The 19,966-nt window shown below is 40.6% G+C and overlaps 1 protein-coding gene across 1 annotated transcript in view; it reads right to left on the bottom strand.

Moving 5' to 3' along the window:
- Positions 1–19,966, bottom strand: part of Hapln1 (hyaluronan and proteoglycan link protein 1) — a 74,632-nt gene that overhangs the window by 26,241 nt on the left and 28,425 nt on the right. The window lies entirely within an intron of this gene.

Raw genomic sequence — 19,966 nt, 5'->3', positions numbered from 1 at the left:
ACCGCATCCCCTAAACTTTGTTACTCGAAGGACCAGAAAGTAATTTCCAGCAATACAAACCTTCCATCCTTTGCAGTGTTTGCAGGGAAGGATTTCAGTGTAGTTTCTGTTCTAATGTAAGAGCTGAGGCAAACATCAAGAAGGACTTTCCTTTGCTCCTGTGCACACAGCAGCCTTCATAATACTGGCTATTTTTAAAACGGAAATTGCAGAGTTCTGGCTTCTCATACTAATTTGTTTTTTTCCAAGAAAGCCTGGCTCCCTGGAACACTTATATTAATGAGTTTACTGTCTGTTCCTGGAGGTCCTTGAAGGAGACATGTACTCTATAGCCTGATGCCCCCCACCACCACCCACCTCACGGGGACCTGCCCAGGTCTCTGGGACTGAAAACACACCTCTCTGCAGTTCAGTCACAGAGACGCCATTGCCATTATGCTATGGGTTTATTTATTCATGTTTGCTCTCATCTACTCTCTTCATTATGTCACGGGAAGAAGAAGATGGTGGATAGATGGCTGATTCGTATTGGCAGCCAGGTGCGATCTCTTCAAAATCCTACCTGATTTTCTAATCTTATTTTCAGAACTTTGTTTTCCCTGAGGATTTTGTAAATTATGTTTTTGTACCAATGACTTTGTCCACAAGATTAAAGCTAATGAATATTGCCCATTTCCAACCTAAAATTGTGCTTTAGGTGAACAATTAGAAGAGAGGCAACTTTATGTCTGCAATTTTTAACATTATTGAGATAACTAAACAAATATGAAACAGTAATCAGACACTGCCTGAGGCATGCCGTGCCCCCTGCTTGCTCCAGGTGTCTCAGACGGAAGAGGTTGCTTTGTGAAATGGACAATACAAAAAAAAAAAGGATGCCATTTTAACAACTAAAAAGGAAACACATTCTAGAAAAGCAGTAAATGAGCAAAGGTAGTTAGATACACCAAAGATGATAGAAGATAGATAGATATGGAAAGATGATAGATAGATAGATAGATAGATAGATAGATAGATAGATAGATAGATAGATAGATAGATAGATGGATATGGCTCCTTTAGTTCTATATGTCTGTATTCAAACATATCACTAAAGGTGCATTGCACTGAATTAAGATGCCTCATAGTCTAGTTCTGAAATGCCAATGTGGTGAGAGCATCTCTCGCTTTCCCTTCCCCCTCATATGTGTGTGTGTGTGTGTGTGTGTGTGTGTTTGTGTGTGTAGGGGACATAGATTGGAATAATAATGATGATGATGATAAATAATTTTAATTTATTTTCTCTTCTTTGCCAAGTCCTATGTCATGTATATTGCCTACTGGGACCAATGCTGTGAGACAAATATTTCCTTTTCCTGCTATAGTCAGTTCTCATGTTCAAATCTTGTAAGTGATTTACTTTTAAGCAAAAGCAACTCCTACTTTAGTTGTACTTACTTTTTTGTGTACTTAATTTTTTAATGTATGTGCATTGATTTGAACAACTATGATCTTAGTATTTTGGGTCCTGTGACATGTGAATATACAAGGTATGTGGTAGACAGTCTGGGGGGCATGTTTCCTATCATCAGTGTCCCCTGACTCATTTATGATGCAGGCATTCACAGATATCGACATCATCTATTAACAGGCAATAGAAGTGACTCATCTTTATGTACAACTGAAGATCTGAAGTACCCGCACTGGTATTAATACCCTGAAGACCCTGGAGTGCCCACACTGGTGTTAATACACTGAAGACCTGGAGTGCCCACACTGGTGTTAATCCAGTTCAGACAGGAGCAAGGAAATTATCTTTTTTTTTTTTTAATATAGCATGGCAGAACATCACCATTTTAATAATCATGAAATCATAAAAGAAAATTCAGGGACACAGTTTTCAGGAATTAGAGCAAATTGCAAACAGAGCAGGTTTGGTATACCAGAGTGAGCTTTTAAGTATATGTGCTATGCCTAGGATCTGCATGCTGGTCCCCCAAAGATGAGGTGAACTCAGACATTGGTGGTCATGAGAGTGAATGAATGAGTGAATCTGACTCGTGTTTCTAATGACATCTCTGAATATCTACGTGTGCTAAATGCAATTTTCCAGTTCTTGATGTAAGTAAAATTCATAAAATTAGGGATACTTTAATGTAACCAGTTGTTATTAACAGCTCCTGAACTAGCACTCATACTTTGCCAGAAAACTCACACATGGACTGTCTCTTTTAAAAGCATGTTTGACTCTGTGTGTCTCTGTATTTGTATGTGTAGTGTGTATGTGTGTGTATGAATGTGTGTGTTTGTGTATGTGTGTGTGCGCCTGTGCATGCGTGTGTCCATGTGTATGTGGAAGTCAGAGGATGACACCCAATGTCTTTGATTTCTGTTCACATGACTACGTGAGACAGGGTCTCTGGCTGAACCTGGAACTCATTGATAGGCTAGGCTGGTAGACCAATGAGTTCCAGGGACCTGCCTCTCTCTGCCTCCCCCTGCGGGGATTACAGACATGTGTTGTCTTGCTTGACTTCTGATGTGGGTAACTGGCATCTGAATTCAGGTCCTTGTGCTCCCATGACAAGTGTCTGACCATTTCACCCACTCCGATTGTCACCAAGCTTTCTAAGCCTTGCTGCTATTATGTTTTTGGTAGTTTGAATGTAATCGGTCTCTATAAGCTCATAGGGAGTGGCATTATTAGGAGGTATGGCTTTGTTGGGGTGGGTATGACCTTGTTGGAGGAAGTGTGTCATTGTGGGGGCGGGCTTTGAAATTTCCTATACTCAGGATACTATCCAGTGTGTCAGTTGACTTCCTGTTGCCTGCAGGATGTAGAACACTCAGCTACTTCTCCAGTACCATGTCTTCCCCCAGTTTACACTCCTAACAGCAGTAAATAAACATTCTCTTTCACCATAGACAAATAAGCATCTATTGTCATTTTTTTTAAGTCTCCTCTACTCTGATTGAGGTAAAATTAAATCTCAAAGTAGTTCTAATTTACATTTTCCTGGATGTGTAAGGATGTTGAACAATTTTAAAAAATCTTATTACAGAGGTAATGCTCTTCCATGTTCTTTACTGCTCCATTCTCAATAGCCAGGAAATTAAAACAGCCTAAATGTCCATCAACTGATGAGTGGCTAATAAAATATTTTTGCACATTTACACAATGGAATACTATTCAGCTGTTTAAAATGAAATAATAAAATTCACAAGTAAATAAATGGAACTGGAAAAATTATCCTGAGTGAGGTAACCAAGACCCAAAGAAAAAAACATCACTTTTTCTCTCATATGCTAACTCAGAATCTTTTGCCATGTGAGCTTCATTTAGAATACCCACAGAGGTGAGGAAGGCAGTAAAGGACCACTGGGGAGAAACTGATATATTTTTGTTTGTTTGTTTTTTGTTTTTTTCAAGACAGGGTTTCTTTGTGTAGCTTTGCGCCTTTCCTGGAACTCACTTGGTAGACCAGGCTGGCCTCGAACTCACAGAGATCCGCCTGCCTCTGCCTCCCGAGTGCTGGGATTAAAGGCGTGTGCCACCAACCCCCGGCGAGAAACTGATATTTTAAGGGAGGGGGTGTAGATACACATAGATATGGAGGGGATGTAGAATACACATAAATTTGGAGGAAAGGGGGAATAATAGAACAAGAAAAATTAAATGGGATTGAGGATAGGAAGATGAGAGGAAGAAGGGAATATGGGAAGGAATAATTAACATTAAAGGCCGTTTACAATAGCCATATGAAATCCTATTAATGTGGAAGCATGTATGCATATGCACACACACTCACACACATATATGCTTATATATTTAATAGAATTACACTACAAGTGGCAAACAATACCCCAACTTGACACCATATGCTAGCAAATAAAAATTCCAGTGCTAGGAACAATAATTTTTGAGTCGTTGGCTAATGGGTCCCACAGATGTTATAGGGTGTTGCTAATGCTCTTGGTTACCATCCATAGCCTGATGGTAAGTAAGACCCTATTGCTGAAGATACCTTATAGTTGATTATCAGAACTAGGAATTAAACTGGTACTGACCTAGAAGTTTCACTCTTATTGGACTGAAGGTACTGTACATACTAGTGGAGCAGAAAAGTAATCATCAATGTCACCTTGTAGCTGAAATGGCAGCTTTGGCTGCTGGTTCTGCCCACCTCAGCTTTCCAACATGGTGGAGATAATTTTCCACCGACTCTGGGAAGCAGTGGGTCTATGCCTTTATCACAGCAGCATGTGGCCCAGAAACTTCTTTGTTTTGTATTGTATTAGGTCTACAGAGAAAGTTCCAGGACAGGCTCCAAAGCTACACAGAGAAACCCTGTTTTGAAAAAAACCAAACCAACCAACCAAACAAACAAACAAATAAACAAACAAACAAACAAATAATGGTCCAGCAGATGGCTCATTGGGTAAAGGTATTTTCCATAAGCCTGTTGACCTCACTTCGGTCACTGGCCCCACATGGTAGAAGGAGAGAACTGACTCCTGAAAGCTGCCCTCTGACTTCCACTTCATGCATCTGTACCTTCAACATCTCCCAATAATAAATATATGAATAAATGTAATAAAAACAAAAAGAAGTGGTAAGTATGTAATTTTACAGTTTGACTTTGGTGATAATTGAACACTATAATGAAGTAGGATTAAAAAAGTAAGATTCTTTTTAATAAATATTTTATTGCTGTTCTATTCTCTTCTATTTATTCATTCATTTATTAATTTTTTTAGACACAGTTTTTCTATGTAGTCCTAGCTGCTCTGGAACTCACTATGTAGACCAGGCTGGCCTTGAATGCCAAGATCCACCTGCCTCCACCTCCCGAAAGCTGGGATTAAATGTGAGAGGCAAGACCACCCATGACAAAGTAAAATTCTCATAGTCTGACATACACATATACTAATACCAACAATCTGATACTGAAGTGGTCGACTGCAGAATGTAGAACTGCTTGGAATGTAACTGAATATCAAGCGAGAAGCCGTGATTGGGGGCAGGGGGCGGGGGAAGAACGTAACACTTAAGACAAAACAAGCACCGGGTGGTGGAGGCGGTGGCGGCGGCGGCGGCGGTGGTGGTGGTGCACGCCTTTAATCCCAGCACTTGGGAGGCAGAGCCAGGCAGATCTCTGTGAGTTCGAGGCCAGCCTGGGCTACCAAGTGAGTTCCAGGAAAGGCGCAAAGCTACACAGAGAAACTCTGTCTCAAACAAACAAACAAACAAACAAATAAAGACAAAACAAGCATACAGCCACCCCCACCCCCACCCCCGACACACACACTGCTCAGTTATATGATGATATGTTCCCTGAGAGAAACACCAAAGACGGGTTAAGCTTCCAGGTCACTGAACCCCTCTCCCGTCACACTGCATGGTCCTGTGAAGGCACAGGTGACTGACTCGGCTTTCTGGATTCTGTCTTGCCCCAGCCTGCCTTCTCACACTTTCCTCTCTAGTCTAGCGGTGGGATTGCATGGCTTGGTTGCCTTGGTGTCCATCAGGTTGACTGGAAGAGGTCAAAGCTGGAAATTAGACACTGTGAATCCCTCCCAACCCTCCTAGTAAATAGCTCCTGTCTCTGGCTCTCTCCATCCAGAAACAGGAGTGAAGACAACTTCTCCCTGGTGGGGAAATATTCCAGAAAAAGAGCCTCAGAGACTAAGGCAATTTTTTTTTTCTAATTTAAATTGACGTAGCCTACCTGAAACTTGGTCAATTTTCACGAGTAAACAACCATAAGAAAAAATGTCAGGTGAAAGCCATTTCCATCTCAGGAGCAGCTGGGTCGTCCTCTAAGACAAGGATCTGATGTGAGTCTGGAAGTCAAGTGGTTGTGGGGCCTGGAGCACCCAGAGCCTTGTGAGAATCATGGGTTCCTGGCCCCTTGAAAATACACCAGTCAGAAACTCAGGGGAGTGTGTGCCTCTTCCAGACCCCTGCAGCTATGACGCTCACACCCGAAGACGGTGATCCTGTGTGAGGAGTCGGACCTGTGAGAATCCACAGAGGTCTTTGACACTAATGGTGTGACCTCATTTATATTTTAAAATTTCTCTAGCTTTTCCTTTACTTCTAATTGAGTTTTTTTAATTAAAAAATATTACTTTAAAATACCAGAAAGTACTTAAATTTCTGAAATAGCAGGTAGACAAATGGTTATTTCCTCTTAGATTTTAAAACAGACTCAATATTTACTGCATTTGTTAAAAAGAAAAGAAAACCAACTTTATCCATAGAAAGATTCTCATCATTAATAGTTAACCAAAAAAAAAAAAAAAAATAAAAGGCATCAAAACACTAATTGCCTCAATTTAATTTGTGTAAATTTGGGACAGCTACCATTTTATGGAAATGCAGTTCTTTTAGAGTTTCAGCACATCCATGGTACTATTCACTCATAGCATCTCACTGGGCCCTTTAGCTCTGATACATGCTGCATTTATGGGTTCCCTACCAACACAGACGGGAAAGAAATGTCTGGCATATTAATAGAACAAGACGAAAGGGAAAAAAAAAAAGCCACTCAAGGTGAGAAGCTGAGGAGAAATGGGGAGGACATGATTAGCAAATGGTGAATGTTTGGTACATTGTCTCTAAGCTTGAGGACACAAAAATCCTGAAACTAAATCAATACTGCATTGCACTTCCACACCCGGGCCCTAATGTCTAAGCACGCCATCTCCAAGACAAAGCTTCGTTACAAGTTTAAAACGGAGTTTCCCTTACAAAGGTCTGGCAGCTATCAGATAAAGGATCCAGTAGCAGGAAGCAGAAGGAGAAAGTATGTGTAGATTCCTCCCCTTGCTCCCAACTTGTGGCAGTCCTCACATAGTTCCAGAGATCAGATCCAGGGTTTCTGTGCATGCTAGGTACTCTACCAGCTGAACTTTCCCCCAGCTCCTCCTAATTTTTATTTTATCGTATGCTGTAGAATGTTAATGGGCAAAGATGTGTCACATTTGCTCATGCTGCCTTTGTTAACTATGTGAAGATGTGCTGCATTTCCGTTAATTAAATAGAATTAACCTGGGCTCAGAGAGGCGGAGTTAGCAACTGGGTGACAGGAAGTAGCAAGGAGGAGCTTAGCGTGGTTTTTTTTTTTTTTTCAGTTGGGGCAGCATGGAAGGGAATGGCTGCCTGGGACACCAGCGGAGACAGAAAGCTAGCCAGTTGCTATTTTAATTCTCTGAGCTCACAGGTTTTCCCCTTAGCCTTTGAACCTGGAGTTTTATTAGAACCTGGAGTTTTATTAGAACGATAGCGATTTAGTTAGCGCTGCCCTTAGCAGCAGCTAGAGAGCCTTTGTCTGGGGTAGAATTCCCCCAGGCTGCCGCTGAGCAGCCCAGCCGCTAACAGCTTAAAGCGCAGCCACTTCAACGAAGGCAGAATACAACTAATTGTATTTATATACACTACTATATTTAAGAATTACACTTTTTTCTAGATTATAATATAATCATAACCTTTCTCCCTCCCTTTCTTTTCTCCAAATCCTCCCCCAAACCCTCCTCCTTCAAATTCATGGACTCATTTTTATTTTACTAAATGTTAATGCATACAACTTTGTCTATGTTTATACACATATATTCCTAAATATAACCTGTTCAATCCAAATAATGTTACTTGTATCCATGTTTTCAGGGCTGACTGTTTGGCACTCCACAACCAATTGGCATGCTCTTTCATGAGTAGATGGTCCCGCCAGCTCCCAGCGATCCTTAGTTGTCTCAAGTGTTTTGTGCAGGGTTGAGACCCTGTGGGCTTTTCCTATCCAGGCTGGCATGCCCACCGGATCTTGTTCAGATCTTACTCAGCGCACATGTGAACAGTCATGTTGGTGAGACTTTATAGAGGTGTCTTTAGTTAAATTTAATATTTACTGGGATTCTCAAGTCCTGCCGGTTTTGGCTAAAGGAGACAGAGGCACACCTGAAGGGCTTAAATACAAATTGCTGTTTTCGTCACTCCATCCACCATATTTCCACAATTTGGTTGTGGTTTCTCTTCTGGTTTACAATGTCAGAAACCTCAGTTAATTACATCAATCAATTATAGGCAGTAGAATCCAGGAGCCTGGTGACTTAAAAGCCTGCATTCTTAGAGCACTGAATAATTTCTCTTCTTTTCCATGTTTTGAAATCAGTTTTCGTCTGTATTGTTCTCAGATAACAACTGTCTTTTTGTCCATTCTTGTGGTGTTTTTTTATGCTTCTGTTTCTCTGTTTATCACCTTAGCTTTTACTCACCCTGTCTTACCTCATGGCTTTTCTTCCCTGCATGCTACTGTGATTGTTGGACCATTCACTAGTTGCCATGGGTCACAGGATTATTTATTATCCAAATCGGGCCACAAAGAGTTTTATGTGAGTACAGCCTGTAGGCTGGGGCAGTCTCGGGGAGATAGGAAGATATAATATGAGTGTAATACAGAAAAAACAAAACTCATTTTCATTGCTCGGCCAGGCACGTTTCTGGTTGTATGACCTGGGAAGGAGTCAATCCACAGCTCATGGTCATGTTTTTATTGTTCCGTTGAAGCAGTTAATGTCAATGTCAAAATCGTACAGTAGTAAATTAATGATTTTTATTTTTTATTTTACTAAGGATGACAGAAATGGAAGGGAGAACAGTATAAATAGATTATTCCCTTCCCCCCATTCCTGCTCCTCCTTCCTCCCCCCTCCTCTTCCTCCGACCCCCCTCTCCCTCCCCCTCTTCTTCCTTGTTCTTTACTGAGGCATGTGTTCTAAGCCGCTACACTGCATTTTAGGACTGCCCATCTAAGCAAATAAATTTGCAGATTTTTTTTCTTTAAAGGAATGGTATCAATAATGCTTAAGTGACAATCCAATTCTCTCTCATTTTGGCTAGCTTGTTGCTAGCCCTCTCTTGGAAAATATTGACAGAGTTTTTGCAAACTCAGCAACCTTTAATCAAAGTGCATTGACCCAAACTGTTCACTGGCCCATCTGAGCCTTAGGTAACTCTTCGACTAAGGGGCCATACTTCTCAACAAACCAGATTCCTGAATAACTTGTTAGTAGTTTATATATGGCTGTGATAGAAATATAGTGGGTAAACTTAACTAAAAGCAAAAGCTGAATGTGACATTTATAGAGCTCAAATTTACAGCTCTTACATGGGAACAGCAGTATGTAAATACACTAATAAGCAAAGGGACCACTTTTGCTGTCTGTGGCCAACTGAAAGTCTCAGATGGCTGAGCAAGTAAATGGGTAATACACATTTGCATAATTTTGATAAACAGGTTGTAAACTCTGTTAAGCCGTCTGGCAGGGTGGTGGTGGTGGTGGTGGCGGCGGCGGCGGCGGCGGCGGCGGCGGCGGCGGCGGCGGCGGCGGCGGCGCACGCCTTTAATCCCAGCACTTGGGAGGCAGAGGCAGGGAGATCTTTCTGAGTTCAAGGACAGCCTGGCCTACCGAGAAACTCTGTCTCAAAAAAACAAAAATAAATAAATAGATAGGTAGATAAATAAATAAATAAACTTCAGCTTTTTCTAAAGTGATTCTCAAAGTCTTGACATGTGATTTGATGCTGATTTTCATGCAGAACTCTCAGAGTTTTATTCTTTAATCTGTTCCATGGCCTTCAGGTTTGAGATAGGGTTCACAGGTATACTGAAGATAATTTTGGATATTAGTTTGCATCTGTTTAACTGAATTCCTGACTATGAAAGGAGTAGAAAGAATAAACTATGTCTTTCCAATATATTCTAACCTTTTCAACTTGTAATATTAGTCTGAAGTTGTTAACAAAATCCAATTCTATAGGAGTAAGAAAAACAAAGATGTTGGAATGAAAGTAAAAAATGGGCATTCTTAATGGTGTGCTCTTACTCAGATTTTACATCGGTCTTATAATAAAAAACCTCGTGCCCTGATATTGGGGTGAATGCTGAAAAATCAGAGAGACAAAGGAACAAGTCACATCTTACCTCTAGGACTCCTCAGCCTGAAAAAGCCTCTAGCTGCAAGGGATGCTTCTGCCGAAAAGCCTCTAGTTCCTCTCTCCTCATGCCTTATATACCACCTTACTCCGCTCAGCCATCTCTTCCTTCTTAGTGCTGGGATTAAAGGCGTGTGTGCTTCCCAAGCAAGGCATAAAGATCTCAAGTGCTGGGATTAAAGGTGTGTGCCACCCCTGCCTATGTTTCTTTCCTAGACTGAGTCAATCTCATGTCAAAGCCACCCGGGAGGCTTTCAACTCAGAGATCCAGACAGATCTTGTGGCTTGTTCTATCCTCTGATCTTCTGGCAAATTTTATTAGAGTGCACAATATATCACCACAGTATCCAAGTATCTGCAATCATTATCTCACAGGGGTAGGTGGCATGTGTACACCGAAACATTGACTTATCCTAATAGATCATGCTAAAGAAGACATTTTCCCTGTATTTACCTCGACAGTCAGGACTAATATACTGTGGAATCTAATATCATAGAATTGGCTCTAGTAGGTCATTAACCATTTGTTGAAAAAAAAAAAGTACAATAGATCTATAAAAAGAATTTAAAATCCCAGAGAGACCTGCAGTGTAGTACAGAAGTGACTACAGTACCTCCCACCTGCTTCCAAGAGCTGTGGCTCAATGCTATTTGCAGATTTTTTCACAGACTTCTTCCAACTTTTTTATCTATTTGAAATGACTAAGTCTCCAAGGGGCATATGTTCCATGGTTCCAAGATCAATACAACGAAGCAGGAAGTCAGTCCTTGGAAGAGACAGTCAGGAACAAACATTAGGCACTACATATTGATGATAATGGTAATTTTAAAAGGAAGCAACCTTCTTCTCTCCTTGTTTGTTTGTTTATGGAAACTTACTCTACATTTCTTGCTCTTAAATTCCTTACCATATATTATTAAAACCCATGCAACGACCAGTATGAATATTGCATTGTGGTTCTTTATAAGTATATCCTTCATGTGGGGTAGAAGAAAATTCTGTCATTGAACATCAAGAAAATCATAAAAAAAAATCAAGTAACTTTGAACAATTTTTGAAAGATAGTTAAATCTTCAGAACATAAGCTATCACTGTTGCATATCTCAGGCTAACTTATAATTCTTTTTAGATTTAAGATACTAAATATCATTCCACTGCTATGATGTTCTGGAACTGTGATCATCATCAAATTATGGAAATAAGGCCATGTATTAGAAGTAATATTGAATAAAATTAAATTTTCATTAATTCTTTGTTTCTAATTCACTAAATTCACTAAAATTCACTAATTTTGGTGAATAATTCACTAAAAAAAAAAACCCACGGGAATGCCAAGATTTAAGGCTAACAGAAGTAACACTTCATAAAACTGAAAAGCTTCCTCACAGAAAAACAATCAAGTAGATAAAGAGGAAGTCCACAGAATAGGATAGAATTTTTGCCAGTTATACTTTTGACAAAAGATTAATACTTAGAATATATTAAGAACTCAAAAACACAAAAAACCAAAAAACTATGTCCTACTCAACAAGATGGACCTGGTATCAGAGCAGTGAATTCTCAAAAAGAAAAAAATAGCTGAAAAAAAAAATCTCAAAAACTGTTCTTCATCCTTAACAATTAGGGAAACACAAATAAAAACAATTTTGAGATTTCATTAATTTCAAAATTTTCAATATTTTATCAATTTCAAAATTTTCAGCAATTTTGAGCTCACAAAAAGACTATCAACAAATGCCGGCATGGGTGTGGGGAAAAAGAGACACTCAGTCACTGTTGGTGGCATTGTAAACTGGAGAAACTGCCAGAGAAATCAGTGTGGAGAATCCTAAAAACCAAAACTAAAGATAGCTCCACCATATGGCCCAGCTATACCTACATATCCTTTACCCAAGAAATAAATAGTGAAAATGCAGTAATATACACTATGGAATACCATTCAGCCATAAAGAACTGAAATCGGGTGAATGGAATTAGAAAAGATCATACAGGGTGAGGTAACCCAGACCTAGAAAGACAAGCATCACATATTCACACTTGTCGTAGCTTCTTAGCTCCAGATGTTCAGATATGAGTGCTCCAGAGAGAAGGAAAGTAAAAAGGGATCATTGTGGAGACTGGAGAATACCAGGGTACAAGTGATCTGAATGGGAAAAATGAAGACCCTCTGATTAGGGAGAGAGAGGGTGATACCTACAGGAGCAGAGAGGAGGATAAAAACATTTAGTATGTCTGAAAAAGTCACAAAGAATCATCCTAAAAACCATCTACCTTGAGCCTGCCCCTGACGACTTCCCTTCTGGACCAGAGGTGAGTGCCTGGGTCCAGCCAGGACCCCATCCCTGGCCACCAGCCACTCCTCAGAGGCCTGCCCAACTTGGCACCAGGTTCTGGCCACCGGGCAGCTCCCCTTCTAGCCCCACCGGGAGGGATCCCCATTTCCAAGCCCCCGGCAGCCCCTGCAGTCTCCGCGCCCTGCCCCCACGCCCATCTGCCCAAGACCCCACCCACTTCCTGAGACTTAGAGACCGGCCCCCAGCTCCCAGCCTGTCCCCGACTGCCATTCTGGACCAGAGCTTGCCCCTGACTTCCCTTCTGGACCAAAGAGTTGGACAAGAGAACTCCCTTTTGGACAAGAGAGAGAGTCTTCCTGAGTCTGTCAGCTCTTTGTGAAACAAGTCCACTGATAACACCAAGAAGGAATCACAAGGAGATGGGCAGACGTCAAAGCAGAAGTACATACAGCAAAATGAAGAGCAATACAGCATCACCAGAACCTAGCTCGCCTCCAACATCTAGACCTGAACACCAAAAATTGGAAGAAGCAGAAGAAAGTAGCCTTATGAGTAACTTCATGAAGAAGGTAGAGGCTTGTGTAGAGGAAAAGACAAGAAAATTGGAAGAACGCTGTAAACAACTAGAGGAAAGGGCAAACAAATTAGAAGAAAACAATAAAGCCCTCCAAGAAAACAATAAAGTCCTGGAAGAAAACATTAAAATCCTGGAAGAAAACAATAAAGCACTGAAAGAAAATCATGAAAAAGCAATGAAACAAACAAAGGAAACAGCCCAAGATCTGAAAAGGGAAATTGAAAAAATGAAAAAGACACAAACAGAGGGGATGCTGGAAATAGAAAACCTGAGTAAAAGATCAGGAACTTCGGATGCAAGTATAACCAACAGAATGCAAGAGATGGAAGAGAGGATTTCTGGCATTGAAGATACAGTAGAAGAAATAGTTCCATCAGTCGAAGGAAACACTAAAGCCAACAAAGTCATGAACCAAAATGTCCAAGAAATCTGGGACACCATAAAAAGACCAAACTTACGAATTATAGGGACAGAAGAAGGTGAAGAATACCAACTCAAAGGCACAGAAAATATACTCAACAAAATTATAGAAGAAAACTTTCCCAACTTAAAGAAGGAAATGCCTATGAAGATACAAGAAGCCTATAGAACACCAAACAGACTAGACCCCCAAAAAAAGTCCCCTCGACACATAATAATTAAACAACTAAATGTACAGAATAAAGAAAGAATATTAAGAGCAGCCAAGGAAAAAGGCCAAGTGACCTATAAAGGTAAACCCATCAGAATAACACCCGATTTCTCAATGGAGACTTTGAAAGCCAGAAGGACCTGGACAGATGTAATGCAGACACTAAGAGACCATGGATGTCAGCCAAGACTAATATACCCAGCAAAACTTTCAATCATCATAGACGGAAGGAACAAGACATTCGAAGACAAAACCAGATTTAAACAATACCTATCCACAAACCCAGCCCTACAGAAAGCACTAGAAGGAAAATTCCAACCGAGGGAAGTCAGATACACACTTGAAAACACAGGCAATAGATAAAGCCACAACAGTAAACCCCAAAGAAGAGAAGTACACACACACTACCACCAAAAATAACAGAAATGAAGAATCACTGGTCATTAATATCCCTTAATATCAACGGACTTAATTCACCTATAAAAAGACATAGACTTACAGAATGGATACGAAAGCAGGACCCATCCTTCTGCTGCATACAAGAAACACATCTCAAATTCAAAGATAGACACTACCTAAGAATAAAAGGCTGGGAAAAGACTTTTCAATCAAATGGTCTTAAGAAACAAGCAGGGGTAGCCATCCTGATATCCAACAAAATAGACTTCAAACTAAAATCAATCAAAAGAGATCAAGAAGGACATTACATCCTCGTCACAGGAAAGATCGACCAAGATGAAGTTTCAATTCTGAACATATATGCCCCAAACATAAGGGCACCCACATATGTAAAAGAAACATTACTAAAGCTTAAACCACATATAAAACCCCACACATTAATAGTGGGAGATCTCAACACCCCACTTTCACCACTGGACAGATCTCCCAAATCGAAACTTAACAGAGAAATAAAGGACTTAACCGATGTCATGACCCAATTGGACCTAATAGATATCTACAGAACATTCCATCCTAACAAGAAAGAATATACTTTCTTCTCAGCACCCCATGGAACTTTCTCTAAAATCGACCACATACTTGGCCACAAAGCAAATCTCAACAGATACAAAACAATCAGAATAACCTCCTGTGTTCTATCAGATCACCATGGTTTAAAGCTAGATTTCAACAACAACAAAAACTACAGAAAACCTACAACCTCATGGAAACTGAATAATGCTCAACTGAATCACCAATGGGTTAAGGAAGAAATAAAGAAAGAAATTAAAGACTTCATAGAGATCAATGAAAATGAAGACACCACATACCCAAACTTATGGGACACTATGAAAGCAGTGCTAAGAGGGAAATTCATAGCACTAAATGCCCACATAAAGAAGTTGGAGAAATCGCACACTAGTGAATTAACAGCACATCTGAAAGCTCTAGAACAAGAAGAAGCAAAGTCTCCCAGGAAGAATAGACGCCAGGAAATTATCAAAGTGAGAGGTGAAATTAATAAATTAGAAACTAAGAGAATAATACAAAAAATTAATGAAACAAAGAGTTGGTTCTTTGAGAAAATCAACAAGATAGACAAGCCCTTAGCCAAACTAACCAAAAGACAGAGAGAGAGAATCCAAATCAACAAAATCAGAAATGAAAAGGGGGACATAACAACAGACATTGAGGAAATCCAGAGAATTATAAGGTCATATTTCAAAAACCTCTACTCCACAAAACTGGAAAACCTAAAAGAAATGGACATTATTCTGGATAGATACCACATACCTAAGTTTAATCAAGACCAGATAAACTATTTAAATAGTCCAATAACCCCTAAGGAAATAGAAACAGTCATTAAAGGTCTCCCAACCAAAAAAAGCCCAGGACCAGATGGTTTCAGCGCAGAATTCTACCAGATCTTCAAAGAAGAGTTAATACCAATACTCTCTAAATTGTTCCACATAATAGAAACAGAAGGAACATTACCAAACTCCTTCTACGAGGCTACAATTACCCTGATTCCTAAACCAAACAAGGATGCAACAAAGAAAGAGAACTACAGACCGATCTCCCTCATGAACATTGATGCAAAAATACTCAATAAAATACTGGCAAACAGACTCCAAGAACACATCAGAACAATTATCCACCATGATCAAGTAGGCTTCATCCCAGAGATGCAAGGGTGGTTCAACATACGAAAGTCCATCAATGTAATACACCATATAAACAAACTCAAAGAAAAAAACCACATGATCATCTCACTAGATGCAGAAAAGGCATTTGACAAAATCCAACACCCCTTCATGATAAAAGTCTTGGAGCGATCAGGAATACAGGGAACATACCTAAACATAATAAAGGCAATATATAGCAAACCAACAGCCAACATCAAATTAAATGGAGAGAAACTCAAAGCAATTCCACTAAAATCAGGAACGAGACAAGGCTGTCCACTCTCCCCATACTTATTCAATATAGTACTTGAAGTTCTAGCCAGAGCAATAAGACAACATAAGGAGATTAAGGGGATTCAAATTGGAAAGGAAGAAGTCAAGCTTTCCCTATTTGCAGACGACATGATAGTATACTTGAGTGACCCCAAAGATTCCACCCAGGAATTGATAAAGCTTATAAACACCTTCAGCAACATAGCAGGATACAAAATCAACTCAAAAAAATCAGTAGCCCTCCTATATACAATGGACAAAGAAGCTGAGAAGGCAATTAGAGATACATCACCCTTTACAATAGCCAAAAATGACATAAAATACCTTGGGGTAACACTAACCAAGCAAGTGAAGGACCTATATGACAAGAACTTTAAGTCCCTGAAAAAAGAAATTGAAGAAGATCTCAGAAAATGGAAAGATCTTCCATGCTCATGGATAGGCAGGGTTAACATAGTAAAAATGGCAATCTTACCAAAAGCAATTTACAGATTCAATGCAATCCCCATCAAAATACCAACACAATTCTTCACAGATCTGGAAAGAACAATACTCAACTTCATATGGAAAAACAAAAAACCCAGGATAGCTAAAAGAAACCTGTACAATAAAACAACTTCTGGAGGCATCACAATCCCCGACTTCAAGCTCTACTATAGAGCTACAGTAATAAAAACAGCCTGGTATTGGCATAAAAACCGACATGTGGACCAATGGAATCGAATTGAAGACCCTGACATTAACCCACACACCTATGGACATATAATTTTTGACAAAGAAGCCAAAAGTGTACAATGGAAAAAAGAAAGCATCTTCAACAAATGGTGCTGGCATAACTGGATATCAGTGTGTAGAAGGCTGCAAATAGATCCATATCTGTCACCGTGCACAAAACTTAAGTCCAAGTGGATCAAAGACCTCAACATAAATCCAGCTACTCTGAACCTGCTAGAAGAAAAAGTAGGAAATAGTCTTGAACGCCTTGGCATAGGAGATCACTTCCTAAATATAACACCAGTAGCGCAGACACTGAGACAAACAATCAATCAATGGGACCTCTTGAAACTGAGAAGCTTTTGTAGAGCAAAGGATACGGTCAACAAGGCAAAGCGACAGCTTACAGAATGGGAAAAGATCTTCACCAACCCCACATCTGACAGAGGACTGATATCCAGAATATATAAGGAACTCAAGAAATTAGACATCAAAAGGACCAACAGTCCAATTGAGAAATGGGCTTTAGAACTAAACAGAGAATTCTCAACAGAGGAATTCCAAATGGCTGAAAGACATTTAAGGAATTGCTCAACTTCCCTAATCATCAGGGAAATGCAAATCAAGACAACTCTGAGATACCACCTTACGCCTGTCAGAGTGGCTAAGATCAAAGACACTGAAGACACTTTATGCTGGAGAGGATGTGGAACTAGGGGAACTCTCCTCCACTGCTGGTGGGAATGCAAGCTTGTACAACCACTTTGGAAATCAATATGGCGCTTTCTTAGAAAATTGGGAATCAATCTCCCCCAAGATCCAGCTATACCACTCCTGGGCATATACCCAAGGAATGCTCAATCATACCACAAGAGCACTTGCTCAGCTATGTTCATATCAGCATTGTTTGTAATAGCCAAAACCTGGAAACAACCTAGATGCCCTTCAACTGAAGAATGGATAAATAAATTGTGGCACATATACACAATGGAATACTACTCAGCAGAGAAAAACAACGACATCACACGGTTTGCAGGCAAATGGATGGATCTAGAAAAAATCATCCTGAGTGAGGTAACCCAGACTCAGAAAGACAAATATGGTATGTACTCACTCATAGGAAGATGCTAGATGTGGAACAAGGATGACTAGACTGCTACTCACATCACCAGTGAGGCTACCTGGAAAACGGGACCCCAAAAAAAAGACACGGAGAAATGGACAAGATCTACATGAATAGCCTGGTCATGAGTGGGAACAATGAAGGGCGACAGTCGAGGGAAAGAGTGGGAGATCCTAGCTGGATCAAGAAAAGAGAGGGAGAACAAGGAATAGGAGACCATGGTAAATGAAGACCACATGAGAAGGTGAGAAGGGGAGGAAGCAGAGAGCTAGGGAGGCCCACGAAGATCCACAAAGATACCCCCTCAAAAGACTGCTGGCAATGGTCGCGAGACGGCAGGAACTGACCTACTCTGGTGATGGGATGGCCAGACACCCAAATAGTGGTGCCATAAACCCCATCCAAGGACTGAGGAATCTGAAGGCAGACATCCACGGCTGGTCCCCTGGTGGAGCACTGGGAGTCTAATTAGTGAGTAAGAAGAGGATTTATATGAGCGAGAATTGTTGAAGCCAAGGTTGGATAAAGCACCGGGACAAATAACCAAATGAATGGAAGCACAGGATCTATGAACCAAAGGCTGAGGGGCCCCCAACTGGATCAGGCCACCTGAACGGGTGAGACAGTCATTTGGCTTGATCTGTTTGGGAGGCAGCTGTGCATTGGTGCCAGGTCCTGGGCTCGTTGCATGAGTTGGCTGTTTGAATCCTGGGACTTATGCAGGGACACTTGGCTCGGTCTGGGAGGGGGGAATGGACCTGCCTGGACTGAGTCTACCAGGTCAACCCCGGTCCTCGGGGGAGACCTTGATCTGGAGGAGGTGGGAATGGGGGGTGGGCTGGGGGGAGGGGTGGGCGAGAGGGGGAGAACAGGGGATTCTGTGGCTATTATGTTGAACTGAATGGTGTTATAAAATAAAAAAAAAAAAAATAATAAAAAAAAAAAAAAACCATCTACCTTGTAACTATAATACATATAAGTCAGTGTGTAAATGTATATATACTATATATATATATATATATATATATATACATATATGTATATATAGTAACATGCACTATATAAAATAGTTAATATGTATGGTTTACAGTTTAACTAGAATATATGTATACACACACACACACACACACACATATATATATATAATTTTAAGTAAAATTTTCCTATCTGGGATGACAATGCTTCCCAAGAACTATAGACCATGTAACAAAATCCCCAACACCAGGCACAAGAAGCTTTGAGTTGTTGTTCAAGTTTGTCCAACAGGCTTCAAAAAACATTACCGGCTATTGCGCTTTAGACACAGGGCCCAGAGGCCATGGAAATAGATCTGACCTGAAAGCCTCCTCCCTTAGGACTAGCATTCATATGCCAGAATATGCCTTGCAAGCTATCAAGAGAGAACTAGCCATAGTCCTGTCCCACAATGATGACTATAAACCACAGCAATGGCCAACATGGCATGATAATTCTAATGGTGTGCTAGTGGCGCACATACCGTAGTAGTAAACAACGGCTCTCTGATTGAACTTAAGATCTGTTCAACAAGAGGGAAATGCCTGGACTGCAAATGCACTACCCTGGGCTAGTGACGTCATGGATCACGGAGGAGAACTTACAACCACCACTTTACTAGTCCAGCATCATCCCTAACTGCACTCTGTTAGTCCTTATGTCTACAGATAAGCATAGTTCTCACCCAGTATCAAGAAAATGTCTCTTTACAACAGATAGAGACCATTACAGAGAACCACAACCAATCGACATGTGGAGTTGTGGAGCTGAGTCTCCTTATGTCTACAGATAAGCATAGTTCTCACCCAGTATCAAGAAAATGTCTCTTTACAACAGATAAAGACCATTACAGAGAACCATAACCAGTTGACATGTAGAGTTGTGGAGCTGAGTCTCAATAGATAGATCTACAAATCAACTTGCATACCTAAGGCTCAGGGAACACTGAGAGATGGGGGGGGGGGGGGTAGAAAGACTGTGAGAGCCAGAGGATCAGGAAGTGTGCTGTGAGACTGTCTTCCTGTGATGTCAGAAGCCACACCTATACATAGTCTTACCAACATGACTGCCCAAACACAGACTGAATCAGAATGACCCTAATGGGCGTGATGACACAGACTGGGGGAAGGTCATAATGCCTTACCCCTAGACAAAGAACTACAGGCAACCAAGAAATGCTGGAACAGGAGAAAACAAGTCTTTCCCAGGGAAGGGCACACCAACTGGTTATCCAATACCAAAT

This window comes from Peromyscus maniculatus, chromosome 15 (assembly GCF_049852395.1).
Source record: "Peromyscus maniculatus bairdii isolate BWxNUB_F1_BW_parent chromosome 15, HU_Pman_BW_mat_3.1, whole genome shotgun sequence".
Classification (NCBI taxonomy): domain Eukaryota; kingdom Metazoa; phylum Chordata; class Mammalia; order Rodentia; family Cricetidae; genus Peromyscus; species Peromyscus maniculatus.
This window is presented reverse-complemented; position numbering and strand designations above follow the sequence as displayed.